This window comes from Electrophorus electricus, chromosome 17, assembly GCF_041902795.1.
Source record: "Electrophorus electricus isolate QZ-2024a chromosome 17, ASM4190279v1, whole genome shotgun sequence".
In the NCBI taxonomy this organism is placed as follows: Eukaryota; Metazoa; Chordata; class Actinopteri; order Gymnotiformes; family Gymnotidae; genus Electrophorus; species Electrophorus electricus.
Genome location: NC_137513.1, coordinates 10,494,725 through 10,514,753, shown reverse-complemented (window position 1 = coordinate 10,514,753; position 20,029 = coordinate 10,494,725). Strand labels below are relative to the sequence as shown.

The following is a 20,029-nucleotide window of genomic DNA, read 5'->3' as shown; positions in this document are numbered from 1 at the left end:
TAGTTTGTCAATTGTGTTAAGGTTCAAAGGTAAGCATTTCCCATGCTTCCAGCTTGTGGAGATTCCAGCCTGTGGAGTCTGTCTCCTATTAATATAAGACTAGCATTGTGGTATATGGTCAAGTGCAGCTTCATAACGTGACATCACTTGACTCTGTCTTGTTGTTCTGTCTAATGAGTTCAGTCACACCATATTTGAGCTAAAATAGAATTGGAATAAGAGTGATATCCCTTTCTACCTGGGTATTAAAGTGCTGAATAAATATAATAAATATATGCAAAGGTTTTTAATGTTAAGTGGAGGCAGGGCTTTGAATTACCATGATTTGTGGAGGTGGGACTTTAAATACTCATATTTGTGGAGATAGGCTTTAAAAAACCCATGTTAATTGAATGGGATCTCTTGAAGATAAGTTAAGACTTGTTAAGGAGTTTTCTGATTATTCTTGTATTGTTGTTTTTTTTATATTGGTATTTCCAAAACAGCACAACTGACATCAAATAAGGCAAAATGCACAAAAGGCATGTCATAGCATGTCTGCCAATGTACATGCCCCTCCCCAGCTCCTCCACTCCTGATTGGCCACTCTGGCTCAGGCTCCGCTCTAGCACACTCCCCAAGCACCTGTTTCATGTTAATGTCATCAATACCTGTATGTAAAAGCTTGGTCCCATTGTGCTTTGTCTTGCTAGTGTTTACCCACTGTTTTGTGGTTATCTTTGTAGTCTCTTCAAGTTTTGTTTTTTTTTCTAGACTGTTTTCTGTCTTGCCTGTTGAGGTCTATAAATGCATGGGGAATGTATTTTCTGCATATTTGATTCTCAGTGGAAACAGTTCATTAAAAAAAAAAAAAAAAAAAAAAAAAAACACAGGTCATTCTCAAGAGCAGATATCAAGAGCAGATATCAGCCTCAAAGCCAAAATATAGCCTCAAAGGCAGACCTCAGCATCAAAGGCAGGCCAGAGTCTTGAAGGCATATCACAACCTCAAAGATGGGCCTCTGAGCCTCAAAAGCAGGTCACAGCCATGAAGGCAGATCACAGTCTCAATGGTCAGTCTAAGCACTACCACTTGCCTCTGGAAGCACAATGAGTCAACAAATATTTCACTCAGTGATGTGTATCACATAAATGGAAACAAATAGTAATAAGGTCAAATAGTAATAAAGGGATCTGATCATATTTAATCTCGCTCTTGCTTGTCCGCCTCTTTCCAGTCTATTATTGCTCTCTCTCTCTCTCTCTCGCTCTCTCTCTCTCTCTCTCTCTCTCTGTATCTTACAACACAGTCAGTTATAAAGTTAAGCCTTTCTTGTTCAGTTAAAGTATAATCTCCATGTTAATAAAATTATTATTTGGCAGTTGACAAATATAGTTTAGGAATATGTTCATAGGAAAAGGATATGTCTAGTGTTGTACAGGATCCATGATATAATGATATAATCCATGATATAATCCATGTTCCATGTCGTGATCAGGTTAATATTATTGGGGACGCATTTTTTGTGTGTTCTGGTAAAGAACCCTCTGAGTTTAAATAAGGTTTGAAGATTTACAGAGCCTGCGGTTTTCTTTCTTTTTTTATTTTTTGAGATAATACAACCAATGTGTATTATGTGGTAGGGAGGTTTATTTACTTATTAAATATGATAATGAGCTAGCTAACGTTTCAGTGAACGTTCGAGCTAATTATTGCTTAACGGCGTATAGCCTTTTGTAAGTTTCATGTATTTCATGTTTCATGTATTTAATGTATTTCATGTTTCTGCAATCTGTTTTTATAGTTATTCTCTGTGAGAATGTATTAAATCATTTTATGATTTGTCTATTTAATTTATATAGGTCTCATGACATGTTTGAAGCCACATTTGACAGCATGGATGTCCAAAATAAACACCTGTAATCAGGAACACCTCGTGTTCATAACTTAACTAGAGGGGAGTTAAAAGAAGCTTCTCTTTCGCTCTGTCTCTCTCTCTCTCTCTCTCTCTCTCTCAAATTTGAGTTCAATTAAATTCAATTAAATGGTGCTTTACTGGCGTGACAAATATTCACATTTGTACTGCCAAATATTAGTATTTCTTTGATGAAGAAATTAACATATTAAACAAAATATATTATAGACAACAATAATACAACTGCTACCAATAACGATAAGAACAATATAGCTACAACAATACTGCTATTACCATTATTATGTCTACCATTACCTCTGTAACAGATAATAATAATAATAATAATAATAATAATCAAATGCTCTGCATCTCTCTTTCTCTCTCGCTCTCTTTTGCATGGATGGGTTAGTATAGACATAAGCTCTTCTAAAAACAATCTTATGTACCCTGCCAGCTACAGACAACTTTAAGCAAATTACTGATTCATTTGGACTTAAGTACTTAAGCACAGACAATAAATGACATGGGTGGAGGGACGTGTATTAAGCGTGCCTGTGTGTGTGTGTGTGTGTGTGTCTGTTCCATATTAATAGAGTGCATGTGTATCTTTGCCCAGAAACTGTGTTTCTCCGCTTTATTTAAATTCATGTCTGCTCTCCTTCCCCATGTCACAACGCACTTAACACACATCCTTGCTCTTCTGTCTAGCTCCAGGGCCCCTAAAGAGCAGCTCAGTTTCTGATACAGGCGACATTAACCAATGCTAACAGAGAGAGAGCGAGAGAGAGAGAGAGATAGCAGAACAGAGACAGAAAGAAGAGTAACAGACAAATGGCATTTGCCTCTGTGATAAACAATCTGCCTTCATTTCATTGTAAAGACTTGTAAATTGCCTTGTTTACATTAATGTATTGGTGCGCATCAATCGACTAGTGAAGATGACCTTTCAGATGCCTCGATGCATTCATCTTTTCAACTGAATGCCAGAGCATTTCTCCACACAAGTGAATGCACCTGGTTTTTAGACTGATTATGCAGGAGGCTGGGTTTATATAATTCTACACTGAGCCCAGCCCTTAACTGGCTTCTTTCTTCTATCCTTCATGATGAAAGGATGCTTTGGATACATATGTCTATCATTTTATTCTGACCAATCAGAATGCTACACAGACTTGCTGCCAAACATGAACTGAACAGTGTGTCTTTTGAAACTCATATCTGCTGAAACTAACACAAACAGTGATAAGAGATACAAACCTTAACACAAAAAAAAGACTAGTGATGGCTCTTTACCTCCCTCCACATAAACCCCCTCCCTCTCCCCCAAACCCTGCCGCCAAGTCAAAAACTGGTTAAACGTACTGGTTATTTTGCATTCATTTTCTTTCTTGTCAGCTGATAAATGATACCTATTAAACTGAATGTCAGTTTGAAATCATAAAAATCTTCAGCCTTCATTCTGCATGACAATTTCAGTCGAGAAATTTGTGCAGGTCCTATTTTGCCCGTGATCACATTTTGGATATCACCATCAAGACACGTGGATGTCTAAGTGGTGGAAAGACCATCCCAAAAAATGTAGTGGTATCCAATTCATGATGTGTTTCTATTTACGTATTTATTTGACTAGTAAATACTAATATATATATATATATATATATATATATATATATATATATATATATATATATATATATATATATATATATATATATTATTTATTTATTTATTTATTTATTTATTTATTTTTATTTTTTATTTTTTATTTTTTTGTAAATCCATCAAACTGATTCAAACATCCAGCCGAATCAAGTTTTTCTGCATTTTTGAAATATTTATGTGTGTTATAGGTTAATTCTAATTCAATTCTAATGAAAATTGCAAATAAAATCGTTATAAAAATATTATTATTTTTTTTAATTCACATACATTTTGTCCCTGAAGTCTGTAGACTGTAGCTTCCTTTGTTGTTTGTACTCTGCGCAATCTGTGGCTGCTAGGGTCTCACTATTAGAGAAACAGAGTAGACTAAACAGAGTCAGACCCACTCACTGACCAAAAGAGCTGATCCCGACAGCCTTTGCATGATTCCTAAATAAGCCATATGTCATCAGTTGTCAAACTTGCTTGACTCAAAATAACTCACTCACTCAGCTGAACCGGATTCTGCCAGGTTGGGTTGAAAATTAGCTGAAAATTCAAAAAGCTGATCATACAGAGCACTTTTACAGAGTGACCTTTTTCCATAATGACAACAGGAATGAGGACAAGCTTTATGGTATTCCCACTGGAATGGGAAAAAGATGCTGCTAACGCATCAGTATGAGTGTGGAGTTCCATATAGTTACATCCAGAACATTCAGTTTCTGTACTAAGGAGTTTTGTCTGAATTTTTGTCTTCATATGATGGATGAAGTAATACTTAAAAAGGTTCTGATCATTTTATTGAATCTTGTGCCATCTGTTATTAGACAGAAAACCTACTGTAAGGTATATATTCAGTCATTTATTCATTAGAAAAGTAACCAACTGCACTTAACTGGAAACAATCTTCACTGATCCAAGTGGACAGACATCCTGTCCAGTACTGAGCATTATATTTTAGTTTGCCAGGATAGGTTGACTATGGAATCAGCTGAATGGTTTTGTTAGCTGCACATATTTTTGGACCTTGGAATACTCTTAATTTTAATGCATGGGTGCAGGTTCAAACTAGTGTTTATGATAAAAGCTCGATTTTAATGCATTCCAGAGCAGCTCCGTTCCACTGTAGAATGCTACACAATTCTCCCCTACAATGGAACCAGCAGCCACCGATACTGCATCATCGATCTAGCTTGTCTTGAGGTGTTCACAATGAAGAAGAATGCAGCAGATCCCCCCTCCTTGGGCACAAACAAAATGCAGCAAATCCCCCCTCCTTGGGCACAATCACTTGAGGTGGCACCAAATATGCCATCTCCATCAGCCTGGGGATGGATGGACCAACCCAATCGGAGTTGATCCGAAGTGATCAGGGACCAGTGCGGTCAACTCTTCCATAGGTCAGCCAGGCCATGCTTGAGCTCTAATGCTGGGGTAATTGCAAATGCAAATATAGCCTCTATGAAGCACACAGCTTGATCGAAGAATGTAAAAGAAACTGAAGAAGATAATGAAGAATCAAATGTGTTTTGTGGCATTTCTATGATGACTCTATTTCTGAAAATGTTCAGAGTTCAAACCTGTGTACCAAGTTTCATACTTTTATGAAAAAGTAAAGATCATTTTCACATATCACCTGGAGTATATAACAATGTTAAAGTTATCTGTTCAGTCTACTGTAGTGAGGGGCAAATATAGCCTATTCCAATCACAAGAGCACCACAGAAACACAGTTTTACATGGATTGACCTTCCCCCCAACAAGACTGAGTTTAACGATGCAGAGCAGGATATGTGTACTGAAGACATTGATGATGGTGATGGCTATACCCCAGGTGCATCATGGATATGCGAAACCTCTGCTACTGCAACGGCAAAAACTCACACTTGCAATTTACTAATTTCTGAACATACTGAACATGCTATTTTCTTTTGTGAGCCATGCAAAGATTCTATATTTAAAAATAAAGACTCATATTATCCATATATCCATATATTTTTTATAAGACATTTTTATAGGTATATTTAAAGGTACCTTATTCTGCTTTCTTGCTTCTTCATTAGCCTTGTTGGAAAGTGTTTTTGGTTCTGTGGCGATGTTTACTGCCTATTCCCCTAATAACATCACATCAGCTACCCACACAAAGCACAAGCTCTCTAATGATGCTCTCTGAGAGTTTAGCTGTAAGAGTGCTATTTAAAACCACACACATCAATAAAGAAGCCCTTGAAGGAAAGGTTTTATGTGCAGCATAGTTGGATCGAAGCACCGCCCTATAAGTTGCAAGAGGATCTGTTTGGAGAAGAAAGCTTTTGAAACCATTTTTTTCCTGTGGCTGTTCTAAACATTAGTAATGGTTATAAATTGCTTTTTGTCTCCTAAGAGAGTAAAACCCCACAAAAAAAAAGACTCAACAGCAGCCGGCAGCCAGATCCACCCTAAGGCCTCAACTGACTTCTTGGCTGGCATCAGCAAACAATGTGACGTAACTGCCGAGAAAACGAACAACTGCAGACATCAAGGGGAGGACTGTGCCATGTCATGTGCATGGTGGCTGGACAAACTCCATGGATGAAAACATTATTCATCTAAGCCTAGGATTGGCGAAGGTGCTTTTGGCATCGCACAACCTTCTGAAACTTCGTTCACAAAAAGTATACTGAGCGCTTAAGGCTGCACTGGATATTACTACGCAAATGCATTCTTGAGAAGGTGGTTTTTTGGGGAGGTTTTTTTTCCATGAAAGCTAATATCCACTGTCAATTCTCAAAATACAATGCTATATACCAGCAACAAGAGAGTGAATCTTCCCATCAGGCTTTGCAATATGATCCAGGATGTCAGAGGAACCTGATAGGACAGAAATAGTCTGTGCCAGAGATGCTGCTGCTTCGAAAGTAGCATGCGGCTCATATTTCCATGATGCCTCTATTGTACAGAGCAGTGATAAAGAAGCAACACACTGAATGAAGGTGGCCACCCATCTGACAGCTCTGTGGTATGCTTCTTCTTAAAACTTCACTAACGAGACTTCCTATAGCTGCTTTCTGACTGCAAGCAAAGAGGGCAGAGCATAGAGCTAGACCAGAAGAAACAAGTCCTGTCCCAGATAAAATTGTGTTTTGGGTTTTGTTTATCGGTTTATATATAATATTATGAATAAAATATATAGCTTTGTCTGCTGAATGCCATTCTCAAGACTTATTTCACAAATCACTACACATCATTGCTTTCTGTGCTCCAGCACATCTCATTTCACTCACGAAGAACTCAGCATGGATACTTTGCTTCAACAGAAGGACAAACCCCAAACTGTGCAGTGGGACACATTAGGATCAGAGCTGATACTTCTTTTTAACATCATGTAGGATATTTTTTATGAGGCTGAAAATTTTAAGTCATTTCTTTAGGTGAGCATTGTCTATTTAACGTCAGTAAAATACAGAGATATAAGTGATAGCAAGAATTTTACAACTATGATCAATATGCTAAATCATGTCAGCATATGAGTTAGAGGCAAACAGGTTGATTGAAACATCCACAAACAAAATGATATAATACTGCTTCTACTTATTCTAAAAGAATAAAAATTTGGAAATGGCCATTTTATAACACATATGGCTAGATAATAACAAAACCTATCTATTTCATTTTGGGCCAATTAGGACAGGATCGTGAAAGCACTAAATTATCTCTACACTGCAGTCTATAAAGTGAACATGTATTATGATCATATTTTATAAACACTAGCAAGAATCAATAGTAACAATGGCCCAAATGCTCATAATAAATAATTTACACATAGATAGTTGACCTCCATGGCTTCTGTGTTAAAAAACAAAAACAAATAAAAATCTATATCCTGTTGCAATTATATATGTAATTCACAAGCAAATCTTCCATGTGGCACTCAATCACAGTCACAGTTGATTCTGCTACAATGACACGTACATCACATGCATTTGTTTAAAATCACAACACAGCTAAAGTGAAAGAAGACTCAATCTTCAGCCCAAAGAGGTAAGAAAAGGAAAGAAGTAATTTTTTTTTTTTTTTTTTTTTTAAAGGCGCAACAAAGACATCGGCACAGCAGTATATGTAAAACCAGACAAGAATCTATGCCTGGCACATACTGGGACACCAGTGATTAAACACCAACACACCTGAGGAATGCAACCCGCCATGGGTAATTGCCTTCTTCACCCAGCTGAACAGGATGTGTGCCAAAGAGTCTGCACTCAAAATGGGCCACCTTGAGCAGAAGTGTTGGTTTAGGCTTTTATCTGCCTGGGTCACCCCCAGAATGGCAGCTATCTTTCATAGCTAATGACTCGAAAAATCAGTGTGTCTTTAAAAGGCAATGAGGACATGGTTACCAATGACTGGTCCATGGATCCCACACCTCTGGCCATCCCATCCGACTCCGTGGAACATTCTCTGAACACACACACACCCACACCCACACACTTGGATTCACACAGTCTTTCATGTAGTGGAGCTTTTTGCATGTCCAGCCGTCGGGGGAAAATCCCATGGGGTCTTGGTGAATTCTCACCAAGACAGGCATGGTACCAAATATTGAAGCAGAGCTGACCCTAATTTGCCTGTCTTGATTGCTCATTTGCAGATAGCCATTACAAATTAATTAAAATTCAACGATCATCAAACCAGTTCCAAAATCATTGGTTTCACTCATTTACATTTTATACGCAGAGCCAAGGGATGAGATGGCCTTAAATAAACGGGCAGTCCCTCTGTGACAGGACACTGGCAGATTAGTATTTCAGCTGGACCATTATCTGTATTACAATGAGGTATTTGAAATTTAAAGGAGACATGAAAAATTCATTTTTTCAGTGCTTGTGCACATACATTTGGGTATCTAGAATGTCTACCAACCCACAAACTGTGAAATAAGATAATTTTGACATACACAAGCCATACAGATATTGCTCCACATCTTATGTCAGATGGGCCCTCGTTAGATTCATACAGCCCAACATTTGAGTAAGCCCACCAATGGCTTGAAAACTACCTCTACCAAGATGTGCCATTTTTTCTTGAAGCACTGGACCCGCTAGTATGTCAAAGCTTAACTGTTGTGTTGACTGCACTGACAAGCACAAATTGCTACATCACCCCTCAGCATAACAGGACAGAAAAGCTGAGTGGATAAAGTTTATAGCTCTTGACTGCCAGCTACTGTCAGCAACAACTTGTACATGTGTGCTAACCACTTTGCATCTGGCTGTTTTTCCAACCTGGATCAGTACAACACAGGACTGGTAACAAAACTTTTACTAAAAGAGGGTTCATGACTATCAGTGGCAAAACAGCAGACAAGGGAGATGTAAGTATTAAAAAAATATATTATGCACGTTATTTGTCCATTTAGCACAGACTACTGCTAATAGCTGAAGTAATATATTTGATGTAATTTTCTAGAAAGTTATTGGTGTTACTGGCTGCAGTATCCACAATAATGCTATTAGTTTGTGAATGATCTTCATTCTTATCAACAAGTGAATAATATGAAAGTAAATTGAGACAATGAGTGTTGATGTCTCCTGATGTTTCAGATGATTTTATAAATTCACTTGAAGTTTATGACTTGCTGTGGATCATTGAGGCCATTTCACCTCACCCCTGTCCCAACCCCTGACTGATCTGCCTGCCCTGCCCCCATACTATCCCCTTTCCAACCCCTGGGAGAGTGCTCACACTTGCATGTAGCTGTTCTCCAAAGTTACAGTTGTGTTCAACTCAGGTAATCGGGGATTAGCAACTATCTGTTATTTGGCAAATGGGAACACTTTGCAATATGTAGGTCTGTAAGTTAGTGTGATGCTACTAGAATGAGACCTGACCTCAAAGCAAACTGAATGTTATATACAACATGAGTATATGTCATCTGCTCTGCCACCTGTTGCACTGTATGTTCAGGCTCTTAGACTGGAAAGATTTGCAAGTAGCAACTTTTAAAATCACTGTCATGCATGCATCCTTAGTACTTTAGGCATTTGTCAGACACTCTTATCCAAAGCAACTGATGATTTCAACCATTTTACAAATTCTAATACTGAGAGTTGCACAAGAAATATTATTGGGATACTATGTTGCACTTAACCAAACAGGAGATTTAAGCCTCAGCCCCCCACAGGAGAAGTAGCATGGCTCTCCACTACACTATATTAATTAGTATTGTACTCTTGTAAAGCTCTAGGTCATGGTTATGGATGTACCTATTTAAACTTGAAATGGACTGTGAGCAACATCTGACTATACCAACCAAGTTCATGCTCAACAGTTGCAAAGGTAATGAAAAGCTGTACAGTCCAGAGAAGTGGGGTGGGGTGGGGTGAGCAGTGATTCATTATCATTTAAAGGAATAGGCAGTCAAACCAGCTTTTTTGGAAAGGGCTGTTTAGACAGGGTGAGAAGGGTGTTGTGGTGTTTGATCCTTGTGGTATTCTTGAGGCATTTTTACCAAAGCATGTCAAATATTTCATTAAGACCCCAAATTTGGAATAACTTGTTTAAAAGAGGTATATCGCATTTGAACTAATGCATTACTACAGAAAATACAATATGCATGTAGTAATACTCTTTACTAAGTCTTAGAGCATCAGCAGCTCCTTTTGGAAACTTAAAGGAACATTGTTGTGAAACCACCCACAAATTCTTCTAGCATTACAAAAATTACATTCCCATGGTTATTTTACTTACAACCACAAACCAGAAAAGGTTGGGGTGGTATGGGGAAGGAAAATCAAAAAAGAAAGCATCAATTTCTAAATTTATTTGAACTTTTATTGCCTTGCAGACAGTATGAACACAATGTATTGTATGTTTTGTCTGCGCAGCTTTATTTCATGTGTAAATATACATAAATTCCTGCAGTTCAGAGAACACATACCTAAAAAAGTTGGGACAGGTGCAATGTAGAGTGTAGCGCAAGTAACAAAGTATAACAATAAGAGAAAATTATTGAAATGTTTAAAAACAATGTTCCTTAAAGAAATAAAAAGGGTATTTCACAAATATGTTGCATAACAATTATAAGATTCAATGAACAAAGGTCAGTGCATAAAGGGCAAGCGGTGTCCTTCATTAGTAACCATGAATAGCCGTGATCTGATCCCTCATACAACACTGCAACACAAGAACTGGCATTCATCTTTAATCAATATAACCACATGGGCTCAGGATTACTTTGGCAAGCCTTTGTCAAATACCAGTTAAATCTTTAACTGGCCAAAAGGAAGCTTCATGTTAACCACATCCAGAAGCACTGTTGACTTCCCTGGGCTCGGAGGCATCTGTGATGGACCAGCACACAGTTGAAATGTGTATTGTGGTCAGACAAATCAATATTTCCAAGTCATTTTTGGAAGACATGGACACAGTGTGCTCCAGACCAAAGAAGAGGACATCCAAACCAGTAACAAAAGCCAAGGTTTGTCATGGTATGGGGTTGTGTGACTGCCCTTGGCAAAGGTAACTTACACTTCTGTGACAGCACCACTAATACCAAAAAGAACATAGGGATTTTGGAGTAATACATGCTGCCTTTTCCAGGAATGTCCATGCATGTTTCAACAAGACAACGCAAAAAAACACATTCACATGCATAATAAAGGCAACAACAAAGACCCTATGCTGTTATTCATCTTAATACTTGTTTGCAGACAAAATGGGGCAAGTTACACCTGAAACATTTTAGCACTTGGTGGACTCAAAAATCAATACAATTCATGAGGTAAAGCATCAAATAATGCACTGTTGTATTGTTTCCAATGTAATACAGGTCAACGATAATTTACAAATCACTGTCTTCATTATTCGTTTCAATTTAATTTGGGATTTAAAATATTTTACGTATTTTATGGCTGTATTACTTATACACTCTTTAATATAAACAGAGCCCCAGGAATTCATAACGATATTGATAGAAGGGCAAAACACAAAACCAAAAAGTAACGCAAAAGAGCTCTAAGAAATGAGGTCTGCCACATTCTTAAGCTACCATTTAATCAGGAAAAGATGCAGCCAGAGAGTGAGTGTTCTGCTATTGCTGCAACAGACAACAAGCGTTCAGCAGTGCAGCACACCCGGTCGTCTGAAACAGTATAGGCTTCCAAAGTGCACCAAGTGCGTATAGCTTTTGCTATCCGATTCTGTCTGTAGTCCCATGGAGTATGAAAAAGGCTTCCTGCACTGGGGAACCGCTGTTTAAAATGCACATGACAGAAACGTGAGAGAAAGTCACAACACATTTAACGGCGTAGTAGTTGCAAACAACTTACAGCTGTTGCCTGAGCGCATACTCGTTGCCCCGGCGGTTACATCTGGAATTGCAGCGGTGAACATGTCTTATGCTGATTCCCGTCCGTGTTTACGTTTTGAACCAATAATGCTTCGCGAAAATAGGGCTGCTTCTAGTGACTTGTGGATAGGACCACGGGGGTGACGGGCAGTCGACTCCGACGGCATATTAAACCCGACATTTTAACTCTTTACGCGCAGCTGCTAGGATTACCGAGAGAACGCCACCCATGTGACCTTGCAGGAAGACGAGATGAGGCTGAACCACTTACTGCTACTATGCATAGCTGAGCAGAAAACGGAGCTAAATTGCAATTAGACCGTTTAAATGCTATTCTAAGTGGATTCACAGTATCGATCTTATGCCTCTAACGCAAGGCAATTTCAAGCCTATTAGCTGGCAGCTTCTGTCCTCAAAAAAGTATTTTGGTGGAAGGGCAGTCATAACTACCAACACTGTAACATGCTTGTTCACATTAAATATTAACGTTTTGTGTTTCGTTTTGATAGGTGCACTTTATTCACTAAAATGTGTCTATTATGAATAACGTGTATTTAACGTGCATAAGAACACCTGTCCACAAACGTCAGACTTAACTGTCTAATATCTTTTCAAGCAGAAAATTACGTAGTCTGAAAACGCTTTAAAATTGGTTATGTTGGTAACCTTTCTGTTTTTCCGTCTGTTTTTATGGTTGATCCCACACATCAACACTGACTGATTCTTCCTAAAAATAAAAACGAATATAAAATGTCAGTTTTTATGTTTATGCCCTATGTTTATTTTATTATTTCATTTTTATTTTATTTTTTAAACGTGACACAATGTTTTTTTAATTTATTTATTTCGTTATTTATTGCAAGCAGTGACATATTTCTTTTCCAGAAACAATATTTTTAAACCATGTGCTGCCACTTTAAATGCATAGATCTCGAATGGATCCATATGCGATGCTCCCCGAGGAAGGTGACGGCTCGGGGCTCAGGTTGTTGTTTTTATTTTTTTAATTTATTTTTTTCAATTAATATTTTTTTTTTTTGGGGGGGGGGGGGGTTGTTTGTTTTGCTTGCATCACACATCGATGTAAAGGCTCAGATAACTGTTTACGTCAGAGCAGTGTTTACGTAGCAACCCCTAGTACTGCTCCTCCGAGCCCACACCCTACCCCACAGCATCAGCGATAGACGCTAAAACATCGTTTACATATTTCTGCACGATTCCATTTTCTCGCTCTAATCCCCAACAGATCATCTATTATTTTATTTTGTAATTACAAATTATTATCTTTTATCATTTGCAGTAGAAGAAGCAGCAGTATTTTATTTTAAAACTGAAAAACCTGTTTCACTGAATGCAAATGATTGGGGGACTTACATACCCAGTGAGTCAGCATTTGCCATTCTCCAGATCAGGAATTCAAGATGAAATATTCAGATGTGCAATCAAAAAAAAATGTTTTTTTTGGACTTCCATAATCCTACTTCATTTTTATGGAGAGAGTTCAGGTTCAAGGAGTGTTTTCTAATCAGTCTGTAGTCATAACCACTAGTGCTTGGCATTTATCTGCAATGAAATACAACTGGCCTGTGCAGGTATATACCACCAAACACCAAACCAGAAACAAACCACAGATTTGAAAAGGCAGTTGTTTGTTACTTTGATCCATTAAATTACCATGGCAACTCTGCTTCAAAATCATTGGTTCCAGAAAAGTAGTTTATCAGAGGACATCAAAAGTAGAGGCATATCAGACACAGATTTTGAGATGCACAATTTTCTGTCCATGTGTGTTCACAGTATGCATGAGGTAAGAGACTTAGAGGACATGTCTGTGGCATCTGGTGTCTAACAGCAGTGTTTCTCAACCCAGTCTGACACACAGCCTGAGCCAGGCCACATTTTTCACCATTCAAGCTCCTAGCCTGCCTGAACCAAGCCACAAAGAACACTGGTTTTCTGGTACTTTTGGTCTGGGAGATGGAATAGAGAAAAAAATGAGTACTACTGGGGAGGATATCTTAGCAATGAAAATGATCTATTGCCTTAGTTTAAAATTTTGAATTAAAAGCATATCTAGTAGGAGTATATAATAATAAGTTAATAGAACAGTAACATGTTACTTTAAGGCAGCCCAGATACCTACTATTTTAAGTTAAACATCTTTTTTTTCTTTTTTTTCTTTTTTTTTTTTACTGTGGGGGACGCTCTGGGAAGTGTAGGTGTTAATGGCTGCTTCTCCACTGCTTCTCCCTGTGGTTCTTATTCAGCCTGCATTCTTCTGGTAGCATCTTTATGTTCTTTTCATAAACACCATAGATTTATGAGGACATTTGGCTAAATACCAAGCCTTTTTTTTTATTTAACAGAAGGGTCATTGGCTTCATAGAAGGACCACTGATGTGTGTGTGTGTGTGTGTGTGTGTGTGTGTGTGTGTGTGTGTGTGTGTGTGTGTGTGTGTGTGTGTGTATGTGTGTGTGTGTGTGTGTGTGTGTGTGTGTGTGTGTGTGTGCGCGTGTCTGCCTGTGTGCATATGTGTGTGCATAAATGTCTATGTGCACGTGTGTGTATTTGCCTGCATGGGTGTGTGTGTGCACACACGTGTGTGTGTGTGTGTCTGTGTGTTTGCATGCGTGTCTGCAGTCTGATCACGTCCATGAAGTAAATATCAGCCTGTTCATGTCCGTTCATCTCCTGGCAGCAACAGCAGTTGGAGTTCTGCGTCATCTGTCAACTTGACACTGGTAAATAATTTAGAACATCCCACTACTGCACCACGACACACAAACGCACACACCTGACAAGCGCACAATGCACATACACACTGAAGCCTGACTACTACACTAACGCAACCACCCACACATATGAATGTGCTATCACAACTTACTTCCTAACACATACCTCAGCCACACAACATCTAAGGAAAATGATCATTTTGTTTATTTTTAACTAATTACTCTTCACTGTCTGTGTGAGGTTAACCATATAAATGATGTTTATGTTTGCAATATACATTTTGAGGTATTTACATTTTACCAAAAAAAGGCAATATTAACATATAATGGGTGTCATAAAGAAGACGAGCAGTTACTCTCCATTTTGGTGAGGGTTTGCCACACATGCTGGTTTGCCCCATAAACACCCTTTTAAAAATGTATTTAATTTGTTTGTTTGTTTGGTTTTTTTTCCAACAGTTTTTATGTTAATTTTCTCCCAATGTTAGTAGTCTCCAATTCCACCAATTGGCTAGCTAAGTTTCACCCCAGCATATGACACCAACAAACCAGGAGAGCTTCAACTATAGGGCTAACGCTTAACAGCCTTGTCTTTCATTGTTTGTGCAAGTAAACATATGGCATTTCCCAGGGCACAAAATGCCATGGTTTTTGTCAGATCTATTTTATATCATATATATCTAGTATTAGGTCTTGTACCTATTGTCATATCATTGCACTGCCTTGTGCATTGTGTTTTTACAGTTTAGGATGATAAACAAAAGTTACAGCACTGAAACACCATTTTTTTTTAAATATTACATTCTTTAATAAAATTATCAGCTTGTAACTGTTTTGACAAAGCAATATGAAAATCAGGCATTCCAGTAAGCCAAGTCCTACACCAAACTGATCTGTCATTACACTAAATTTACCTTAGTGCCTATAACCCCTCCACCTCTTCAGTGGGCCTAACCAAAATGGAAACATGCATCTATTCAGGAAACTACTACACTCTGTTGCACACAAAATGTGAAGAGCATGGCAATGAGCCTGAAATGCAAGCTGTTCCTGTAATGTAGACAACCCCTTCCATGTAGACAACCTCCTCAGTGTAGGCAACCTTTACTGTATGAGTTGGTGGGAGGTGTGCAAATGCTGGTTACTCACTTTGATTAGCCTCAGCCTGAAGATCCAGGTAGAAATATTTCACTTAGCTAAATAAAGCACCTCTGTTCTATTTCTAAAACAAAAATGTATAATTTTGTAAAAACTCATTGAGAGATTACCTTTTCAGGACTTTTAATGTGAAATTATACAATCCAACTCCTACTGAAGTATGATGCTTACATGTGTATTGTTTAAACATGCATCTCCTGTTTATAGTTTTAAAAAAGCAGTAGTTTTAAATTATAGGTGATTCAATGCAGTACCACAGTTGTGGAGACAATTTTCCTTCTTTAGAGGCATATATATAATGTGGGGTTTTTTTTATTTGTTTATTTGTTTGTTTTGGTTTGGGTTTTTTTGCCAGCAAAACACAATCACATTGAAATTAAGGCAAGAGTTCAAAAAGATATTTATTATTTATAAAAAAGAAAAAAAAAAAGAAAAAAAGTTCCCTAGTGCATAATTAGTTGGCAGTAATGCAAGAAAAACCACATTGTGTTGCATGCTAATATTGACCATTTGTCTTCAGGAGATTTCAGTAAGTATAGCTCTTTTGAAAATCATTAATTTCAAACAACATGTAAAGGGTGGACTCTTTCGGTGTTATAAGAATGAAGAAGCACTGTGAGCAAGATGTGAGCAACTGCTACCAATCAGATGACATGAAATTCAGTTCCACAGTATACATTTATGCTAACCATACAATCCTGAGGAACTCAAGATGTATGCTTCTCAGAATACCAAAGTAGAATCATACTAATTTTTTATCATGTGTTACTGTAAGACTCAATCCAGGAACAAAGATTGAAAAAGGTGTTACCTTGCTTGTGGGCAGTGGAAGCTTAATGGTTAAATTACTTTATTAGTTATCAGAATATTGCCAGTTTAAGCCCACCACTGCCAAGTTGCCACTGTTGGCCCCTTGAACAAGGCCATTAACCCTCAATTGCTCAAGTTGTGTTCAGTTATAACTGTAAATTGCTTTGGGTAACAGTGTGAGCTATATAGAGTAAATGGTGGGCCAGGTACTGTAGATAGCAAGTGTGAATACACACCCAGCCATTTAGCATGTGTGCTAACAGAAAACTTGGTTAGGGGAAAAGAAATATCATAATCAATCATGTGTTACATCAGTGAAAGGCAGAATCTGAGCAGCAAATTACTCCTCACCTCTTTCCATCACACCTGCCACCTCAAATGCCAGAGAAAACAAGCAGGAAGAAGTGTCATCTTTCTGTCCAACACAGACAGCTAATCTCCACCCCTTAAGTCCTTTTCTACACATTATGTATCATTACTATTACCTCTCACGCTATTACATCTCATATTCTCCTACCAGTGTATTGCAGTTAAAGCTTTTAAGTACTGATACTCCATGTCCTGTTGTATAACAGCCCTGCCAAGCTACTTACTATTAAACAAGTAGTTTTTATTTTGCAGTATACATCAAACAACCAGACAAAGTGGAAGTAGATAAAATTCAGAAAAGAGCAGTAGTAATAAATGTGGCAAGTAATGGAAACATTGAGGGACCTTTCTGGGACTGAAAAACGAAATAGAGAGTGGAATGGGAAGCTAACACAAAAGGTGTCTCAGTAGGGGCATTTGGAGCTATGACCCCTAAGCTTCAACAGATCCTGTGAATATAATAATCGATCTCAGTACAGATAAGCACAATCCTAGGAATGGTGTAAATACTATGCCATACCCTCAATATCATATATATATATATATATATATATATATATATATATATATATATATATATATATATATATATATATATATATATATATATATATATATAGTCCATTACCCTAATCTAAAAGGTTATGCCAAACAGTTATGATCATTCTCTCTGTAGGCATAGTTTGCTATTCTGCTTCTTTCTTTTTTTTAAATATACAGGTATTTATTAAGTAGTTTAAGTAATTTGTTTTCACCAGAGTACTCAATCTTCTAAATAAATGGGAATGATTACAACATCCTCCCTGGCCAGATATAACTCGCATACACCACCATTCTAAAATACCAGAGCTTGTTTAGTTGGGTCTAGATTTATTCTGTTTGCCTTTGGCTCCCAGCTTCTGGACACAGCACAAAAACCCCTGGTCCAGCAGAAGTTTACCAAAGAGTATCTTTAAATGTCCACTCCAGATAAACATTGGAGAGTTATTCATCATGATGTGGCACTTTGAGAGCTGGGTGCACAGTGATAAATTGTGTACTTTGTGCATGTGATAGTCGAAGAACTGAATACACTGCTGGATGTCTGTTCTGGCTTGGGTTGGAGAGCTCATTTAGAATCATCCAGATGATAACATGAAAACAAGAGGCACTCCTTCCTCCCCCTCCACCTTGCTGTACTGTTTCTGCCATGAAAAATCATCTAGCAATAACAGGTAGGGAAAATGAATGTTTCGGGTCTGCACACTGACCCACTTTATTCTTGACTCTATCTGTGCAGATGGACTGTTCTGGGGAAGTGAAATGCTAAATGAATTTGGGAAACAAACCTGGGAATCACTGTGATAACAGAATTCCAGAAGAAGGCTGCACTACTGGTGACTCAGGGTGTCAGAGATGAACTGAAATGTTAGGTCAGTCGTGGCATCTTCTGTGCATCCTGATTACCAAACTGCAGTGCCTTATGAACAGAATTGACTGTACTTGACTTACCCTGAGTGATATAGAGTACACAGTGACCCATTAGTCTTTCCCAATAACATCCACCTACTCCACTTTACTCATATCCACACCTGAAAAGCCTTGGTCCCATGAAGCAGTCCATAGATTAATTTAGCAATGTGCTTTGAAATTGAATTCGCAGGTTAGTGACATAATATTATTCATCCGCTACCCATTATCAACTTCACCACTAGTGTATCTGACTGGGCATTGTTTCAGTGGTGATTAATTCTCAACACAGCAGTGACATGCGTAGTGGAATGGTTGTAATTGTGAGCTGGTACAAGTTTATGAGACACACCAAGACTGATGGGAAGTTAACAGGTATCAGTGGGACATCTGGATGGAGACAGAGCTGCCAATCGAAAATATCCAGCCAACAGTGATCCTCTGGTCAGTAACTCACCACTGATGAATATTTGTTAACTCAAATATTGCATGGTAGCAAATGAACTATAGTCCTTACTCCATAAAGTATTTATAAAAAATTGTTTTAATAAAGTGCATGCATATACAGGGAATATATAGTACAATGAGTGGGAAAGCACTATTTCTTTTTATTTCAAATGTGTGTCACAAGTTTATTCACATGAGACACGAAACTAAAATTAGGTTTTTATGTTAAATAAACTGCTTAACTAATGCCACTGTTCTTAATTTGCAGCATGAATTTCCATGTTCAGTTATCAACAAATGTACATTTCTTTCACCTAAAAGCTGAACCCAGTGTCAGCTAAATGTTGAGCCCAGACTTAACTTTCTCCAGGACCCACTGTTTCCCGCTGGTACTAGTCATGACTGAAAGTAACATGTCAGCACTCCAACATTAGACATGGGAACAGTGCCACTGTGGATTGGTTGAATAGTGTGGCAGTGCCAGGATTGGTCATATGGATGAGCAGGGGGCTTTGCCAGGATTGGTAAGAAAGGACTGTATGGCAAATAGAGGCAGATCAGAACCCCAGATGCTTTCATACCTAGTGACCCCTTTTTCAACAACCCCTTTAGATTCATTCTTTCTGTGTGTGTGTGTGTGTGTGTGTGTGTGTGTGTGTGTGTGTGTGTGTGTGTGTGTGAATGTCAATATCTGTGTGAGAGAAAGTCACATGCTATTAATCTCAAATGGCTGTTTTTCCAACCCTCAGCCGTTCAACACCATGACGATGGCATGGCATCTAACAGCTGTTCTGACACTTGTTATGTGATTGGAGAAGGTCACTGGGATCTATAATGACAAGCACACTTCAGCAATAATTTGCCAATCATGAGAATTTATGTATGAATCTGCTTCTAACTCACATCCTGTAAGGAGCAAAAATGAAGGAGTGGAGGAGGTAATGAAGAAGAGATTATCAATCAGCTCTTCTGAGATGGTAACATGCATGTTAAAGAATCTGGAAAACAGCAGTCTGTGGGGAAAAAAAGAAGTTCAATACAATGCGGCATGTTTCATGTTTTGTGAATACAACCAATGGGAGAATTTACATTCTCTAATGGCCAATGGGAAAAGGTATTTATTCTTCATTATAATTTTCCAGAATGTTGTCACTATTTCCGATGCCACTAATTCTCTCCTTCACGCCCTTCATTTTGT

General features: G+C 38.0%; 1 protein-coding gene across 2 annotated transcripts in view; it reads right to left on the bottom strand.

Moving 5' to 3' along the window:
• lrfn1 (leucine rich repeat and fibronectin type III domain containing 1) overlaps nucleotides 1-20,029 on the bottom strand; it is a 112,553-nt gene that overhangs the window by 83,932 nt on the left and 8,592 nt on the right. Inside the window, exon 1 of one of the 2 annotated variants that reach the window (XM_027014883.3) lies at nucleotides 11,846-12,274. The exons of the other annotated variant lie outside the window; for it this stretch is intronic. The gene's annotated coding sequence lies outside the window, so the exon portion shown is untranslated. Of the gene's footprint in view, nucleotides 1-11,845; nucleotides 12,275-20,029 lie in introns of those variants that run through there. 2 annotated transcript variants of the gene reach the window in all.